The 19,234-nt window shown below is 42.7% G+C and overlaps 1 protein-coding gene across 10 annotated transcripts in view; it reads right to left on the bottom strand.

Moving 5' to 3' along the window:
- The window catches only part of ESCO1 (establishment of sister chromatid cohesion N-acetyltransferase 1), a 249,260-nt gene that overhangs the window by 66,226 nt on the left and 163,800 nt on the right, over positions 1–19,234 (bottom strand). For 4 of the 10 annotated variants that reach the window (XR_010747395.1, XM_066353143.1, XM_066353135.1 and 1 more), the window contains exons 1-2: positions 15,890–16,227; positions 3,647–3,743 (exon numbers count right to left, since the gene is read on the bottom strand). The gene's annotated coding sequence lies outside the window, so the exon portion shown is untranslated. The other 6 variants (XM_066353142.1, XM_066353140.1, XM_066353137.1 and 3 more) reach the window with 5 other exon arrangements.

Here is a 19,234-nt window from a genome sequence, read left to right as displayed (position 1 = left end):
AGGTTTGGGGCACATGCAGGAAACTATCTCCACTCTTTTCACTTATAAAAAAAAAAAATAAAAAAAAATAAAGAAATGAATCAGAATTATATCAGACTTCTCAATAGCAACAGAATAGACATAATAGGGAAATCCTTCAAAATGTGGAATTTTTAAGTCCGAAGTAGAATTCAATGCCCACGTAATTGAGAGTCTAGAATAAGAATACTTTCAAACATTTAGGGTTTCAAAAAATTTACCTCCCATACATATTCTATTAGCACTAGAGAAAGTGCAGCACAAAATGAATGTATTAAAATAAAATAGAAGGAGAAAAGTGGCAAAACAAAAAGATAATATATGTGCCTTTATCGAAGTTCATATGAATAAATTAGATAATTAAAAATAATTGCTATTAACATATTTATATAAACACTCCTGATTCTCTCCTCATGCCAATAAAAGGAATATGTTGGCAACTCAAGTACTGAGAATATTTTCAAATATTTCTTAGTGTGGCAGGCAGGTAGACAGACATGAGCAAAGCAAGGTCTACAGGTCAGGCACAGAAGGCTAGCAATGGATAAAACTGGAAAATGAGAGACTCACCCTAGGGTGACCTTTCCTCCCTTAGCTGGTCATGCAGTCTAGACCCACTTTCATGCCGCTGGTCATAGAATTCGGACCCTCCCCTGACCTTTCCTTCCCTGGCGTATCACAAGTCATGTGGTTTTAGACCCCCTTAAAGGAGGAACAAACAAGAAAGCTGGAGAACAGTGCTTAAATATTAACCCCTAGAGAGAGCATCTAGGCCTCAGTTATGTCTCAGCTCCAGGCCCAGAAAAGCAGCAAAACCAGACAAAAGAAAGGCATAACTGACCTCAGGACCAGCTGCAATGACTAATGAGTCCCTGACTTGGGGATAACCAATCAATGAAGGACACGACCCCAAAAAAGCACACCTGGAAAACTAATGAATATTCTATTCAGATTTTCCCTTGGGACCTCCCCTAAAATCACCACCCTTAAAATCCCTTAGGAAAAGGTCCCAGTATGCTCTCCCTTCCAGAAGTGGGCCAGGGCCTTTTCCTCTTTTTCTTCTGCCTTTTCCTTCCCTCTCCTCCTTCTCCTCAGGTGAATTTTCCTTGCTCCTCTCTTTCTCCTAAGCTCAAGGGACCCCAGGAAACTTCCAACCAGGGGAGCAGTGAGCAGCGTGTCCAAGATCCCCTTTCCTCTTTCTTCCTGTTCGGCCAATAAATTCTTCCTTTACTTGCTACATTTTGTCTCCTGATTGAATTCTTTCTCTCAAGCAAGACAAGAATTGAGGTCTCACTGCTCCCCTTGTAACGTCAGTACCATCAACTTCTGGAGCATACAAACAAAAATCTAGTTTAATGCTATATAAGGTAACACAAGAAGTCTCCCACTAAATTCAGCAAATATTTTTTAACAGTGTTGTAGAGGTGATACAATCAAACAAAGAGAAATAATTAAAAAATGAAAGATAGAAAATTATTATTTACAGGAAAAAAAAGTCCTAGAAAAAAATAGTTTCAATAGAAAAACTATTACTATGCAAATTCAGTATGAATAAGTAAAAAATAAACATTAAAAATTCAAAAGCTTTAAATAAATAATTAGCTGAAATACACAATAGAAAGCATCACATACCAGTTCCAGTAATATACACATACATAAATCAAGAAAAAAATGGGGGGGTAGATTTGTGCTTGCTGATATTAAAATACTTTTAATAGTTGTAATAATTAACAATTTAGTTCCAACATATTGATAAAACATTAATGGAACAAAAAGAGGCCCAAATGAAAAAGGAAATTTAGTATATATACAAGTGGCATTGATTTCATTAAGTTCAAATTAATAAAGGTAAGATTATTCAACAATTGGTGTTAGGACAACTGGGTAACCATCTGGGTAATTCTGGTTTAAGAGTGAGGTGATGTCCAGGAAAAATTTTCATTAAAAATTAAACCACCTGACCAGGCGGTGGCGCAGTGGATAGAGCCTCGGACTGGGATGCGGAGGACCCAGTTTCAAGACCCCGAGGTTGCCAGCTGGAGCGTGGGCTCATCTGGTTTGAGCAAAAAGCTCACCAGCTTGGACCCAAGGTCGCTGGCTTGAGCAAGGGGTTACTCGGTCTGCTGAAGGCCCACGGTCAAGGCACATATGAGAAAGCAATCAATGAACAACTAAGGTGTAGCAACAAAAAACTGATGATTGATGCTTCTAATCTTTCTCCATTCCTATCTGTCTATCCCTATCTATCCCTCTCTGACTCTCTCTGTCCTTGTAAAAAAAAAAAAAAAAAAAAAAAAATTAAACCATAAAAACAGTGTGTGAGGATTTTAATATTTATTTTCAGAGGGAAAGGCTTTCACAAGCCTTTGTGATAAAATTCAGAAGCCAAGTTTGAAAGAAAAAACCAGGGAAAAAATACTGGCAAAAAACAGCAAAAACTAATACATATTATATTCACAGGAAAGAAACCACAGGTGGCTAGTGTGATAACAATAGAATAATATGTATAACTACAGGACCACCTGACCTGTGGTGGCACAGTGGATAAAATGTCAACCTGGAACTCTGAGGTCACCAGTTCAAAACCCTGGGCTTGCCTGGTTGAGGCACATATGGAAGTTGATGGTCCCTGCTCCTCCCCCTTCTCTCTCTTTCTCTCCCACTCTCTCTCTCTCTCTCTCCCTTCTCTAAAGTAAATAAAAATAAAATCTTTTAATAAAGAACTATGAGACCAAGTGTCAGGCATGTAAAAAAAAGCTTATTTTGCCTGACCAGGTAGTGGCACAGTGGGTAAAGCGTCAGACTGGAATGCGGAAGGACCCAGGTTTGAGACCCCGGGGTTGCCAGCTTGAGCGCCGGCTCATCTGGCTTGAGCAAAAAAAGCTCACCAGCTTGGACCCAAGGTCACTGGCTCGAGTGGGGTTACTCGGTCTGCTGAAGGCCCGCAGTCATGGCACATATGAGAAAGCAATCAATGAACAACTACGGTGTCGCAACGAAAAACTGATGATTGATACTTCTCATCTCTCTTCGTTCCTGTCTATCTGTCCCTATCTATCCCTCTATCTGACTCTCTCTCTGTCCCTGTAAAAATAATTTTTAAAAAAAAATAGAAAAAAAGCTTATTTTTCACTAGTATATGTCCACTTAAATGTTTTCTTCTATAGACATATAACTTTGTCAAAAAAGTAATGTTTCTCCCTGAAAATATAAAATATACTTGGCACACTAACTAATAATCTTGGAAGGCACCAAATTATAAAAGTATACACAGGCCTTGGCCGGTTGGCTCAGTGGTAGAGCGTCGGCCTAGAGTGTGGATGTCCTGTGTTCCATTCCAGTCAGAGAACACAGGAGAAGCGCCCATCTGCTTCTCCACTCCCCCACCTCTTCACCTCCTGCAGCCATGGCTTGATTGGAGCAAGTTGGCCTGGGTGCTGATCATGGCTCCATGGCCTCCACTTCTGGTGCTAAGAAGAGCTCAGTGGCTAAGCAACAAACACCCCAGATGGGCAGAACATCACCCCCTAGTGAGCTTCCCAAATGGATCCCAGTCAGGTGCATGCATGCAGGAGTCTGTCTCTGCCTTCTCTCCTCTCACTGGAAAAAAAAAGTATATGCCACTTACCTTACTGAAATGGAAATCACATCACTTTTCTCTTTTAGTTGACTGATGATGCTTCTAATGAATGATGCTTCCAGTATCTTCCTGTTTGCTAATTAATCTTTAAAACAAAACAAAACAGTATTATCTATTAACAGCAATTAGTTGAATAATCTTTTCATTAATTTGAACTTAATGAAATTAATACCACCTGACCTGACCTGTAGTGGTGCAGTGGATAAAGCATCAACCTGGAACGCTCAGGTCACTGGTTTGAAACTCTAGGCTTGCCTGATCAAGGCACATATGGGAGTTGATGCTTCCCGCTACTCCCACTATCCTTCTCTCTCTCTCTGTCCCCCTCCCCCACCTCTCTAAAATGAATAAAAATTTTTTTAAATTTAATTACACCTTTATATATACTAAATTCCCTTATGCATTTGGGCCTGTTTTTAACCCATTTCACCCACCCCCCCCACCCCCCTTCGACTCTAGCAACCAATCTGTTCTCTATATCTAAGGGCTTGTTTTATTTTTTTATTAAGACTCCACATATATATGAGATCATATGGTACGATATTGTGATTTAGGAGAAAAATACATAGTGGGGCAAAAGTAGGTTTTACAGTTAGTATGCAAAACAGTTTATTTTTGTGTTATTTTCCACATGAACTGTAAACCCATTTTTGCAGCACCCATTTATTTGGTCTTCATCTGGGCTCACAGCTCGGGCTCATAGCTCTCAAAACCCTTGGAATTTCCTAAGCATTGAGAGTGATACCAGACTTGTTATGCTAATTTGGAAAGCACCTAAGGATGGGGGCCGGATGCCACTAGAACCAATCACGTGGTAAGAGGGTTATAATTTCCAGTCACTCCAGGGACCACCAGGGAGGGAACACAGCAGAAGTTGAATCAATCACCAATGGCAATGATTTAGTCAAACGTGAATATGTAATGAAGCCTCCATAAAAACCCAAAAGGAAGGGTTTAGAGAGCTTCTGGGTTGGTCAACACCTGGCAATTTGGTGAGGTACTCAAAGAAAGCACAAAAGGCCCGAAGCACTATGTACCTTTCCTCCATCTGGCCGTTTCTGTGTTATATGCTTGTGTAATAATACATCAGTGACCTACTAAGGAAAATGTTTCCCAGAGTTCTGCAAGCTACTCTAGCAAATTAACTGAAGAAAGAGGTCTCAAAAACTTCTGACTCTAAAGTCAGTTGGACAGAAGTACAGGTTAATAAACCTGGGCTTTGTGACTGGCATTGAGTCAAGAGAGGTCATTGGAGTCTCTAGTCTATATAGCTAGTCAGTCAGAAGCCTGTGACCTGGGTTTTTGACTGGCATCTGAAGTGTGAAGTGTGTATTTTACATATTTTTTTTACATATATACCACATCTTTATCTATTCACCCAACCAGGGACACTTGTTGTTTCTTCAGTTTGGCTACTGTAAATAATGCTGCAATGAACTGTAATGAACATGGGGGTAAACATACCACTGAGGTAGTGCTTTTCATTTTCTCCGGATAAATATGCAGAAAGAAATTGCTGGATCATATGGTAATTCTACTTTTAATTTTCTGAGAAATCTCCACACTGTTTTCCATAGTAGCTGCACCAATTTATATTCCCACCAACAGTCTGCAAGGGTTCCCTTTTCTCCACTTCCTCACCAACACTTGTTATTTGTCTTTTTGATACCAGCCATTCTGCTTGACCTGTGGTGCTACAGTGCATAAAGCATCGACCTTGAACTCTGAGGTCACCAGCTTGAATCATGGGCTTGCCTGGTCAAGACACATACAGGAGGCAACTACTATAAATAAGCTGATGCTTCCTGCTTCTCCCTCCTCTTTATTTCTCTCTCCCCTTCCTCTCTCTCAAAATCAATAAATAAAATCTGAAGGAAAAAAAAGATACTAGACATTCTAACAGGTTTGGGGAAATATTTCATTGTTGTTTTGAGTTGCATTTCCCTGGTGATGAGTGATATTGAACATCTCATGTACTTATTGCCCAACTGTATGTCTTCTTTGGAAAAGTGCTCAGATCTTCTACCCATTTTTAATTGAATTTTTTTTGGGGGGAGGGCTACTGAGTTCTAAGAGTTCTTTATATTTTTTGGATATTAACCCCTCATCAGATACATCATTTACAAATATTTTCTCCCATTCAGTAGGTTGCCTTTTCATCTTGATGGTATCTTTTGCTAAGCAAAAGCCGTTTAGTTTGACATAGTCCCACTTGTTTATTTTTATATTTTTCATTGCTTTTGCTTTTGGTGTCAGATTCAAAAAATCATCTATAAGACTGATTACACTGGGGAACAAAATTTTTGTTGCATCCACAAAAACACTTCTTCTTACCTAATTTGAGTGTGCTGATCTCAAATCGGACATTAGTTTTTCTCTATAAGCTACACTTTTTTTGCAATTCAAGATTTTAGGTTTTCATCTTATTGTAAAATTTTCAACATTTAGTTTAACATAATAAAGTAGAATGTCTTCTTGGGCATCATCTTTGTGAAAATATAATAATTTATATAATGCAATAAATACATTAAAAGATATGCTTGCATCAGAATTGGTCTACAATTTCAAAATAGAACATATTAAAACACTTATTTGAATCATAAAATTTGCGCAAAACATTTAAATTCTATTCAGGCAAAAATTTGCGTTTGTAGCTCTTGCGTTTGTGTACTTGTTGAGGACAATCTCGTTTGATGCTCCAGCAGTAGTCTGATCATCACTAACAGCTCCAAGATTTTCGGGAAACTTATCAAGGTGACTGTTCAGGAAGTGAATCTTAACACTCATGTTACATCCAATGTCGTGGAAAGCCAACAGCATCCTTTGAACCAGAAGTTCATAGTTTTCTGCTTTTTCATTGCCAAGGCAGTTTTTTGTAACTGCCACAAAAGACTGCCATGTTGCTTTCTCATCCTTATTAATTTTCCTGGCAAATTCTTCGTCATGTATGAGGATTCTAATTTGAGGTCCATAGAATACACCTGCTTTTATCTTCTCGAAAGACAAGGCAGGAAAAGCAGAAATATATGTTGAAGCATTCACTTTCTCTATTCAAAGCCTGAACAAACTGCTTCATTAAGCCAAGTTTGATGTGAAGTGGGGGAAAAATGATCCTGTCTCGATTAACTACAGGTCCATTCACAATATTTTGCATCCCTACTTCCAGAGCTTCACATTTCAGCCACTCATTCTGTGTCCAGTGTTTCTCCCGAGCTCGGCTATCCCACATACACAGAAAGCAAGGATACTTCGTGAAACCTCTCTGTTGTCCTAGCAGGAAATTTACCATTTTAAGATCCACACAAATGATCCAGTTATGCTTCTCATACTTCAGAAAGTTGAGGACAATTTTTTATGTCATTCTTACTAAGTCATTCAATTTGAGTTGGCTAAACTGCTGAGGGTTAATGACTGCTTGGCATCAGAAGAAGACCCTTAAGATTCTACAACCATTTCCTCATGCATCTTATCAAAATACACTTGATCACCATGTTCATTTTCTTTGTCCTTAGAAGAAATAAAACCATTGAAAACTGGAACTGGGAGTGTCTCGGAGTATGGGATGATAGGTCTTATTGCTGAAGGAATATTAAGATATGCGATCATATGCCATTTTTTCTTGCCGATGCCCTTTGTATGGATCAGGGAGAAAACACAGTCACTGCTGTGGTCCTTAGGTTCACGACAAACCACGGGAATACCAAAAGGCATTCCTTTCTGTTATCCTTCTGTCCAGTCACGAAGCATTTCCTCACAATTATGACACACAATATGAGGAGCCCAATTCTTGTCTTTATCGCCAAGGGGAACTTGAAAATAGGCAATATATGTATGTGTCAACTTTGACGTTGAAGTGTGTAACAGCCACGTATATAACAGAAGGTGTCAGGACTATTCTTACATTTACACCTCCTCGAAGAAGCCATGATTCAATCTTAAAACAAAATAAGAGGGTGTTTTTATCGGATAATAATTTTTTATATTTAAAAACAACTACAATTATGTAAAAGTGATGTTTGTAAAACATTAATTGCCTTGTGGTTATGTTCAATCCAAGAGTTGTTGCCCTTTAACTTCAACTTAAAAACCAATGCGGCCCTGGCCGGTTGGCTCAGTGGTAGAGCGTCGGCCTGGCGTACAGAAGTCCCAGGTTTGATTCCCGGCCAGGGCACACAAGAGAAGTGCCCATTTGCTTCTCCACCCCTCCCCCTCTCCTTCCTCTCTGTCTCTCTCTTCCACTCCCGCAGCGAGGCTCCACTGGAGCAAAGATAGCCCAGGTGCTGGGGATGGCTCCTTGGCCTCTGCCCCAGGCGCTAGAGTGGCTCTGGTCGCAGCAGAGCGACGCCCCGGAAGGGCAGAGCATCGCCCCCTGGTGGGCAGAGCGTCGCCCCTGGTGGGCGTGCCGGGTGGATCCCAGTCGGGCGCATGCGGGAGTCTGTCTGACTGTCTCTCCCCGTTTCCAGCTTCAGAAAAATACAAAAAAATTAAAAAAATTAAAAAAAAATAAAAACCAATGCATGCTGCCTGACCAGGCGGTGGCGCAGTGGATAGAACGTTGGACTGGGATGCGGAGGACCCAGGTTCGAGACCCTGACGTCGCTGGCTTGAGCACGGGCTCATCTGGCTTGGGCAAAAAGCTCACCAGCTTGGACTCAAGGTCGCTGGCTCAAGCAAGGGGTTACTCGGTCTGCTGTAGCCCCACAGTCAAGGCACATATGAAAAAGCAATCAATGAACTAAGGTGTCGCAACGAAAAACTGATGATTGATGCTTCTCATCTCTCTCCGTTCCTGTCTGTCTGTCCCTATCTATCCCTCTCTCTGTCCCTGAAAAAAAAACAAAACAAAACCAATGCATGCCTTTAACTGTAACAAAAAGAAATTAAAATTGCATAAAAACTGGCCCTGGCCGGTTGGCTCAGCGGTGGAGCATCGGCCTGGCGTGCGGGGGACCCGGGTTCGATTCCCGGCCAGGGCGCATGGGAGAGGCACCCATTTGCTTCTCCACCCCCACCCCTTCCTCTCTGTCTCTCTCTTCCCCTCCCGCAGCTGAGGCTCCATTGGAGCGAGGATGGCCCGGGCGCTGGGGGTGGCTCCTTGGCCTCTGCCCCGGGCGCTGGAGTGGCTCTGGTCGCAGCGGAGCGACGCCCCGGAGGGGCAGAGCATCGCCCTCTGGTGGGCAGAGCGTCGCCCCTGGTGGGCGTGCCGGGTGGATCCCGGTCAGGTGCATGCGGGATTCAATCTGGCTGTCTCTCCCCGTTTCCAGCTTCAGAGGGGTACAAAGAAAAAAAGGAAAAAAAAAAAGGAAAAAAGGAAATTGCATAAAAACTAGAGCATGCACCAAAAAATGGATTTCAGATTTGGAATCAGCGATGCAGAAATATATATAAACAGTTTTAAAACCTCATGCAACAGAAAATGAAAAAAAAAATTGTTTCCCAGTGTTATCAAGGAGCTTACTACTGATATTTTCTTCTAGGAGTTTTATGGTTTCAGGTCTTTAATCCATTTTTAGTTAACTTTTATGTAATACATAAAAAATTTAGTTAATTTTTTTGTCATACATGGGGTCCAGTTTCATTCTTTTCCATGTGGCTTTCCAGTTTTCCCAACATCATTCATTGAAGAAACTGTTCTTTCCCCATTGTATATCCTTGGATCCTTTTTTTTTTTTTTTTAAAGAACAAGTAGGCCTGACCTGTGGTGGCGCAGTGGATCAAGCGTCGACCTGGAAAGGCTGAGGTCGCCGGTTTGAAACCCTGGGCTTGCCTGGTCAAGGCACATATGGAAGTTGATGCTTCCAGCTCCTCCCCACTTCTCTCTGTCTCTCTCTCCCCTCTAAAAACTGAATAAATAAAATTAAAAAAAAAAAAAAAGAACAAGTACATTTATTTATTTATTTTTTACAGAGACAGAGAGTGAGTCAGAGAGAGGGATAGACAGGGACAGACAGACAGGAACAGAGAGAGATGAGAAGCATCAATCATTAGTTTTTCATTGCGCGTTGCAACACCTTAGTTGTTCATTGATTGCTTTCTCATATGTGCCTTGACCGTGGGCCTTCAGCAGACCGAGTAACCCCTTGCTGGAGCCAGCGACCCTGGGTTCAAGCTGGTGGGCTTTTCCTCAAACCAGATGAGCCCACACTCAAGCTGGCGACCTCGGGGTCTCGAACCCGGGTCCTCTGCATCCCAGTCCGACGCTCTATCCACTGTGCCACCACCTGGTCAGGCATATCCTTGGATCCTTTTGTAGTAAGTATTTATTTTATTTATAAATTTTTTTAACTGCCATTTTATTTTTTAATTTTATCTACTGATTTTTAGAGAGAGGTGAGAGAAAGAGAAAGAAAAGCAGAGAGGAGGAAGGAGCAGGAAGCATCAACTCACAGTTGCTTCTCAGTATGTGCCTTGACCAGACAACCTGCTGTCTTTAACTGGGGACCTCAGCATTCCAGGTCGATGCCTTGATGCAGAGGTCCCCAAACTTTTTACACAGGGGGCCAGTTCACTGTCCCTCAGACCATTGGTTGGAGGGCCGGACTATAAAAAAAACTATGAACAAATCTCTATACACACTGCACATATCTTATTTTAAAGTAAAAAAACAAAATGTGAACAAATACAATATTTAAAATAAAGAACAAGTAAATTTAAATCAACAAACTGACAAGTATTTCAATGGGAACTATGGGCCTGCTTTTGGCTAATGAGATGGTCAACGTGCTCCTCTCACTGACCACCAATGAAAGAGGTGCCCCTTCTGGAAGTGCGGTGGAGGCCGGATAAATGGCCTCAGGGAGCTGCATGTGGCCCGCAGGCCGTAGTTTGGGGACCCCTGCCTTGATGCCTTGTCTACGGTGCCACCACAGGTCAGGCTGTAGTAAGCTTTTAAATTAGGAATTGTGAGTCCCTCAACTTTGTTATTCTTTTTCAAGGTTGTTTTGACTATTCTGTATGAATTTTAGGACCAGCATGTCAACTTCTACAAAAAAAGGCAGCTAGAATTTTGACATAGATTGCAATGAATCAGTAGATCAATGTGTAGAATAGTGCCATATTAACAGTAAGTCTTACAATCCTTACATAATGAATATCTTTTCATCTACTTAGGGTATCTTTAATATTTTAAGTGATGTTTTATAATTTTCAGCGTCAAGCCTTACACTTTTTTTTTTGTATTTTTTTTATCTTTCTGAAATGAGAAATGAGGAGACAGAAGGACAAATCCCACATACGCCTGACCAGGATCCACCCAGCATGCCCACTAGGGGACGATGCTCTGCCCATCTGGGGTGTTGCTCCATTGCAACTGGAGCCTGAGGCAGAGGCCATGGAGCCATCCTCAGCGCCTGGGCCAACTTGGCTCCAATGGAGCCTTGGCTGCGGGAGGGGAAGAGAGAGACAGAGAGGAAGGAGAGGGGGAGGAGTGGAGAAGCAGATGTGTACTTCTCCTTGTGTGCCCTGGCCGGGAATCAAACCCAGGACTTACACACACTGGGCCAACCAGCCAGGGCCAAGCCTTGTACTTTTGTTAAATTTATTCCTAAATACATTAAGTCCTCGCTTAACATCGTCAATAGATTCTGTGACATTAAGCAAAACAATGCAAATGAAACCTATTTTATCACAGACATAGGCTTACTCTTATAAAAAACAAGAATTAAGCCTAACCCGGCAGTGGCGCAGTGGACAGAGTGTCAGACTGGGATGCAGAAAACCCAGGTTTGAAACCCCAAGGTCACTGGCTTGAGCAAGGGGTCACTCGGTCTTGCTGTAGCCCCTCCATCAAGGCACATATGAGAAAGCAATCAATGAACAACTAAGGTGCCACAACGAAGAATTGATGCTTCTCATCTCTCTCTTCCTGTCTGTCCCTATTTGTCCCTCTCTGTCACAAAAAAAAAATGTTAAGTTACTGCGGCACCCCATCAACATAACAACAAAGCTACATTTAACAAAATATTATCAAGGACCTACTGCACTTTATTCTTTATTTTATTGTAAAAGGAATTATTTTCTTATTTTTTTTTTAGCCAGAGAGAAACAAACAGGAAGGGTGAGAGATGAGAAGCATCAAATCGTAGTTGCATCACTTTAGTTGTTTGCTCCTTATATTTGCCTTAACTGGGGTGGTCCACCTGAGCCAATGGTCTCTAGCTCAAGCCAGCAGGTTGGTGAGCCTGCACTCACATCAGCAACCCTGGGGGTTTCTAACCTGGGATCTCAGTGTCCTAAGTTGATGCTCTATACACTGCATCAACACCGGTCAGGCATAAAAGGAACTGTTTTCTTAATTTCCTTTTTGGGTGGTTCTGGGTAGTATACAGAAATACAACTGATATTTGTAAGTTGACCTTGTATCCTATAACCCTGCTGGATTCATTTACTAGTTCTAATAACATTTTGTGGATTCCTTAGGATTTTCTACATATAAGAGCATGTCATTCTACATAAAAGCATAAATAGAAATAGTTTATTCCTTTTCTTTCTGGATGCCTTTATTTCTTTTTCTTGCCTAACTGTCCTGGCTAGAATCTTCAAATATGACAGAAAGACTTTAGCCTGACCAGGCGGTGACGCAGTGCACAGAGCGTCAGCCTGGGATGTGGAAGATCCAGGTTAGAGATCCCGAGGTCACCAGCTTGAGCACGGGCTCATCTGGCTTGAGCAAAGCTCACCAGCTTGGACTCAAGGCCGCTGGCTTGAGCAAAGGGTTACTCGGCTACTAAAGGCCCACGGTCAAGGCACATATGAAAGCAATCAACGAACAACTAAAGTGTCACAACAATGATGATTGATGCTTCTCATCTCTCTCCATTCCTGTCTGTCTCTATCTATCCCTCTCTTTGACTCTATGTCTCTGTAAAAAATAAAATAAAAACTTTACTATCTATAGAAAATAAAATAAATAAGTTCAATTATATTTGACTTTCTCTTAACCATCATTAAAGATGACAGACAGAAACATTTCCAAATATAGTATCAAGTCCTTAAAACAGCTCCTGCCACAGCATATGCACTTATTAAGTATTAGCTATAATAGATATAATAATTAATAGATACAATAACATTTTTGATAAAAAGATTTTTTTAAATTTACAAGTTCTCCTAGTTTCACTTAAACTAGTTGACAACTCCATTTCCATATTATCATAATCCCTTTCAGCTACAATACCGTATTAATTCTAAACTATTCTATTATTTATGTTAAGGTGGTTTTCTAAATGTGATAAGGGACCTTGAGGATTTCAGAGACCCTTCCAGGTAAAAGATCAATGCAAGTGCAAAACAGACCAATGAATTTTAATGCAATATTGTAAGAAAAGTAAATAGATATGGTTTCAGATTCCACATTGCAACTAACCTTTAAGAAATTACCATATGGCCTGACCAGGCAATGGTACAGTGGATAGAGCATCAACCTGGGACGCTTAGGACTCAGGTTCAAAACCCCAAGGTCACCAGCTTGAGTGTGGGTTGACCAATTGGAGCACAGGGTCACCAGCTTGAGCGTGGGAACATACACATGAGCCCAAGGTCACTGGCATGAGCCCAAGGTCGCTGACCCCTTGAGTAAGGGGTCACTGGCTCCACTGGAGCCTCCCAGTAAAGGCACATATGAGAAAGTAATAATGAACAACTAGGGTGCCGCAACTATGAGTTGCTTTTTCTCATCTCTCTCGCTGTTTCCCCATCTCTCTCAAAAAAGGAAAGAGATTACCACTTGTTGAATTTTGATGCAAAATCTATCTGAAAAAGTTATTAAAGTACTCCTCCCAACAGTGATGCTGGATTTTCTTCATATATTTCAACCAGCACAACAGGTAACAACAACAGAGAATGCAGAAGCTGATAGGAGAATCCAGCTGTCTTCTATTAGGCCAAATGTTAAGAGATTTACAAAAATGTAAATCTCAAAAATGTAAATCTCTAACAGTTGCCATTCTTCAACTAAATTTTTTTGTTTTGGAAAGTAGTTATTTTCATAATAAAATGTTATTTATATTAACCTGTAATTAGTTTACTATTCTTTAATGAATTAGTAAGTATATTGCAATTCAAATACAGTAACTATCAATATATATAACCCATATAAACAAAGCTTTTTGGAGTCCTACATGATTTCTAAGAGTGTAAAAGGGATCCTGATGAAAGAGTTTGAGAACCACTACATTAAAGCAATATTTAATGCTCCATTTTTATTTATATCCTGAGGTATCTTCGTGACTCTCACATACAGACATTAAGTGTTTAGAGTAAGCTGAAAAGTGCAGAAAACATGAATATTGCTTTTTTTCAGATGTACTGTAATCCAGTTAAGCATAAGATATAGCCCCCTCACAAAAGAAAAGACAGCATGGTTGGCTTAACAGAGTGTTGCATTTGCCAAAAGTAACTTAGAGTAATTTAGTGTAGCTATAACACAGAACTTAATGCAGAAAGAGAGCCAAAGAACTTTCACTGTGCCAAAATAAAAAATAAAATAATAAAACCCGATGCACAGAAAACAGTCTGGGCTTCAAAGGATATTAACAATTTTGATAACAATGCTACTGCAATTGGTTTTTAACCATCTAAACCTCTGATCATCTCAGAAGAGGTTATTCAAAGAATTCAGTGAAAACAAACCTGGTCATAAAAGTCATGAAAAAGTATTTATTTAAGAATCCATTACTTTGAATTTTGCAATGCTAGTCACCTCAATAGAATAAATACAATATGCTCTGACCTGTAATAAATTATCAAGCTAAAAACGGCCATCTAGCAAAGGGGGTTAATGGCATTCATTAATTAAGGTCCTTTTTCAGTTCTTCTGGATACGTAATTTATTGATTTAAATGCCTAGTGCACAACCTTGTATGTGGCTGGTTTAAAAAAAAAAAATTGATGTTCACTACACAACTCTAATGCTGATGAATGAGGAACGACATCACAATTTCCTCAGCCAGGAATGATTAAGGTGGGCAAAAGCTCATAAGCAGGACAAATTTTGTTAAGAAGGGTACGACTTTAAAAGTCCCACATCTGACCTAAGGCCATACACTGCATTCTGCCTAAAAGAATAAAGTGCCTCCATTAGTTTTCCTATTTTGTTTTATTATTTCCTCACATGCTGCAAGGCCTGAATTTGCAGCTTCCAAATTAAGCATTTTTAAGCACCTTTCACCCTACTACTCTCACATCTAATTCCATGGTGAGAATTTTCAGCTTTTTCCAATTAAAAAAGTTCCACTAGTGTTGGGACCCTGTGTAAAACAAACTAAGGACCAAATCAGAAGAAAGAGTAAATACAGCAAAGTTCACTGCAACCAGAATATTTTAAACTGAAATCAGTGTTTTACCCAGTTTTTTAAAAACTCATATTTAGGTGGGGAAAACCCACATCCTACTATTTCACTAGGTAGCATTATTTTATTCATTCCTGCAAAAGCCAATTATTTATTGAAATATCATTTCATAATATTTAAATACTGTATACTGCAATCACTTCCTCCTGAAAGTATCCTATTTCAGCTAAGTGCTACAAAAAAATATGTACTTCTCAAATCTCAGTGATTTAACTCCTTCCTTCTCCCCCCGCCCCTCCAATATACTGTATGCGCTGAGTTTTCAGAACTCCACGTTTAGAGGGATAGTGGGGGGAGGGGGGCAAGCCGTGGGAGAGTCCTCTATTTTTTGGACTTTCTGCCCCAGTAAAACAAACCCCCGTTATCAAGTCATAAATAATGACAGAACCCAATTTCCTTCTGCTCGCATCTCTGTCAACTTCCTCGCACCTCTCACTGCACCTCTCCGTACTCCACAGGAGCTCTACCTGCCCAGACCCTCACATCCAACCCGAATTACTCCATGACCTTGGACTCGGGCCACCGCTCCCCTCCCGGCTGGAGACCGATTCCCAGACGCCCACATCCCGGCCCGCAGCCTGCAGAGGCCTCCGGGTTGAGGCCGGGCGAGCGGACGGCGGCGGGGGCACGGAGCCAGCCGCGGGGACCGCAGCGCAGGCGAGCGGCCGGGGCGGGAACCGGGCCCGGGGCCACCTGCTGGCCAGCGCGGACACCGCCCCCGCGGGCGCAGAGGCTGCAAGGCAGGCACCTCGGGGCGGCGGGGACGAGGGAGCCCCAGCCCGACCCTGTCCGCAGCCCCGGCCCCCGCAGCCGCTGACCGCCCCGCTAGCAGCAGCAGGTGGCGCGACGGCCGGGCGCTGCAGGCTCGGGGTGCTTCGCTCACCTCCGGAGACGGCGTGCCGGGACCGAAGGAGTAGGAAGCGGCGTGCGAGGCAAAGCGGCACGGACGTGGGACAGGAAGGAGGGAGCCGTCCAGCTCGCGGAGGGGCAGGCTGAAGGGAAACGAGGGGGCAGGCGGCGCGACAACACGCAGCGGGGACGGTCGGGAGGCTCGCGTACCTTCCCCACTCCTGGCCGAGGGTCCAGAGCGAGCCGGCCGCCCACCTCACATCCGGGTACCGGGGAGACACTCAGCTGCTTCTGCCGCGACCGCCGCCTCCCCCGCGGCGCACAAACGCCAAACTTCCGGCGACGACGGCGACGCCTCACCCGTCAGATGGGAGTTACCTGCGACTGTCTTGGGCGCGCTTGCGCAACGCTCCTCTTCAGCCCTAACGGGCTCAGCTGACGTGCCCTGAAGACGAAGATGGCCGCCACGCTCGCTGCGTGTCACGCAGTTTTTCACCCCGGCCGGGACGGCGGGGCGTCGGGGAAAGGCGAGCCAGCATCCATCGTCGGCGCAGGCGCGGTGGGAAGCCTCGCGTGCGCGCACCGCGGGTGGGCGCCTCGCGGGGAAGCGGCTCTGCCCCCTGGCGGTGACCGCTTGCCCTTCCCGGGGTCGTCTCTTGGAAAGAAACCACCCACGCCCCCAGTGGTGGTGGTTTGTCTTGATAATCCGTCGCGTAGGTTCTTGTGCTTGTTGCAGGTACTGTTCTCTGCGATCTCTAATTCAAAAGCCTTTAATCCCTAAATGGGCCAATGTGAAGAAAAGGGGAGATAATTGACCCTTCTCTCTCATTCCCCTGCATTGCACTCCAGCGCCTCCAGAAAATTAATGGTTTCACCATCCTCCCTGCACACTTTCCTCCTTGTGAACGAGAGCACAAGAATTCACAAGAAATTGTAAAATATTCCACTAGGCTTAGTCATGGTGGGTGTTCAAACAAAGCTTTGGCTTTTCAAAACCTCTAAAGATAGAATCCAAAGTTTTAGAACTAGTTTCCACACTGCTTTAAAGCATTCATTTCTATTCTTTTTATTAGCAGAACATTGAGGACAACACAGGGTCACATGTGAGTTCTCCCCTTCGCTCCTCTTTTGAAACCCAGTACAATAAAAGTGCTCTAAGTTTGTCAAACCTGATGTTTTTCTTACAATACATCTTCCACAAAACTTTATTAAGCCGCCTGTCAATTTGGTCTGGAGAGATGATAGGGTTAAAAACCAAAACAAAAATTGGTTTTGATGGGTTAAGCCATTGCCCATATCACCGTACATTGTGTTACTTGTGAAAAACCTGCCTACTGCCCCCACTCACATCCAAACCCCTAGTAAATATACTATATATAGTGGCATATGCTAATTGGCTTAAATTGGGAGAAAACATGCCTGATCTGTGGGGGCAAAGTGGACAGAGCATCAACATGTAATCTGGGTCAAACCCCAGGCTTTGCGGGTCAAGGCACATAACAGAAGCAGCTACTGCCCTGGCCTTTTGGCTCATTGGTAAACCGGTGGCCCAGAGTGTAAATGTCCTAGGTTCAATTCCCAGTCAGGGCACACAGAAGTAACCATCTGCTTCTCTATTCATTTCTTTCCCTCTCTCTTCCATTCCTGCTCAATTAGTTCCAACACATCAGCCTGGGGTGCTGAGGATGACTCCATCAAGCCTCTGCCTCAGATACTAAAAGTAGATAGTTTGCGAGCATGGCCCAGATAGGGGTTGGTGGGTGGATCCTGGCTGGGTGCATGCAGGAGTCTGTCTATCTCCCCTCTTCTCACTTGGAAAAGAAAAAAAAAAAAAGCAACTATGACAAGTTGATAATTCCCACTCCTCCCCCTTTCTCTCTAAAAAATCATTATATAAAATATTTTTTTCTGCGAAAGATACACACATACACACACACACACACATACACACACAGATGAAAAGCATCAACTTGTAGTTGTATCACTTTAGTTGTTCGTTGATTACTTCTCATATGTGCCTTGACTGTGGGGCTCTAGCTGAGTCAGTGACTCCTTGCTCAAGCCAGTGACCTTTGGGCTCAAGCCAGCCACGATGGAATCATGTCGATGATCCCAGACTCAAGCCAGCGACCCCATGCTCAATCTGATGAGCCTAAACTCAAGCTGACAACCTCAGGGTTTCGAAACTGGGACCTCAGAATCCCAGGTGGATGCTCTATCCATTCTGCCCACACCAGTTAAGCTAAATAAAATCTTAAAGAAAAAGAAAAACAAATCAGTAATATACTGCCGACCTGGTTAAAGCTGGTTATCTACCAGAGTATATGGCATATTTTGTATTTACCTTTAGATTCTCAGACAACTAGTGGGATTTCTTTTTGTGTGTAAACCATTTTATCTTTAGTAACTCAGATCCTCGGATACTGACACATAAACTATAATCACAAGTTAACATTGCCGCAAAATAGGCCTCTACTTCTGAGTGAGGTATTCCACATTATTTATTGTATTGGCCACAATCATGAGCAGTGGAATCCCTACAAATGTCAGACCATATGAAATCACATGTATGTATTTTTTATACATTATAGTTGATGTACAGTGTGTCCGTAAAGTCATGGTGCACTGCCTGACCAGGTGGTAGCACAGTGGATAGAGCGTCAGACTGGGATGCAGAGGACCCAGGTTCAAGACCCCGAGGTCGCCACCTTGAGCGCAGGCTCATCTGGTTTGAGCAAAGCTCACCAGCTTGAACCCAAGGTCACTGGCTCGAGCAAGAGGTCACTCAGTCTACTGAAGGCCCACAGTCAAGGCACATATGAGAAAGCAATCAATGCTAAGGTGTCACAATGAAAAACTAATAATTGATGCTTCTCATCTCGCTCTGTTTCTGTCTGCTTGTCCCTATCTGTTCCTCTCTCTGACTCTCTCTCTGTCTCTGTAAAAAAAAAAAAAAAGTCATGGTGCACTTTTGACCGGTCATAGGAAAGCAACAAAAGTCGATAGAAATGTGAAATCTGCACCAAATAAAAGGAAAACTCTCCCAGTTTCGTACCTATTTAGTGCAATTCGATGTGGGCTCATGCACAGATTTTTTAGGGCTCCTTAAGTAGCTATCCCGTATAGCCTCTACAGACTCATCACTGACTGATGGCCTACCAGAATGGGGTTTCTCCACCAAACTGCCGGTTTCCTTCAAATGCTTATCCCACTGGGTAATATTATTCCTATGTGGTGGCGCTTCATTATAAATGCACCAATATTTGGTTCAGTGGTAGAATTCTCGCCTGCCACGTGGGAGGCCCGGGTTCGATTCCCGGCCAATAAACGCACCGATATTCACATTAAACTTTGGTCACGGATTTGAATTTAGCGAGCC

This window comes from Saccopteryx leptura, chromosome 11, assembly GCF_036850995.1.
Source record: "Saccopteryx leptura isolate mSacLep1 chromosome 11, mSacLep1_pri_phased_curated, whole genome shotgun sequence".
NCBI lineage: Eukaryota > Metazoa > Chordata > Mammalia > Chiroptera > Emballonuridae > Saccopteryx > Saccopteryx leptura.
The sequence above is the reverse complement of the archived record's forward strand: the minus strand, read 5'-3'. Positions and strand labels throughout refer to the sequence as shown.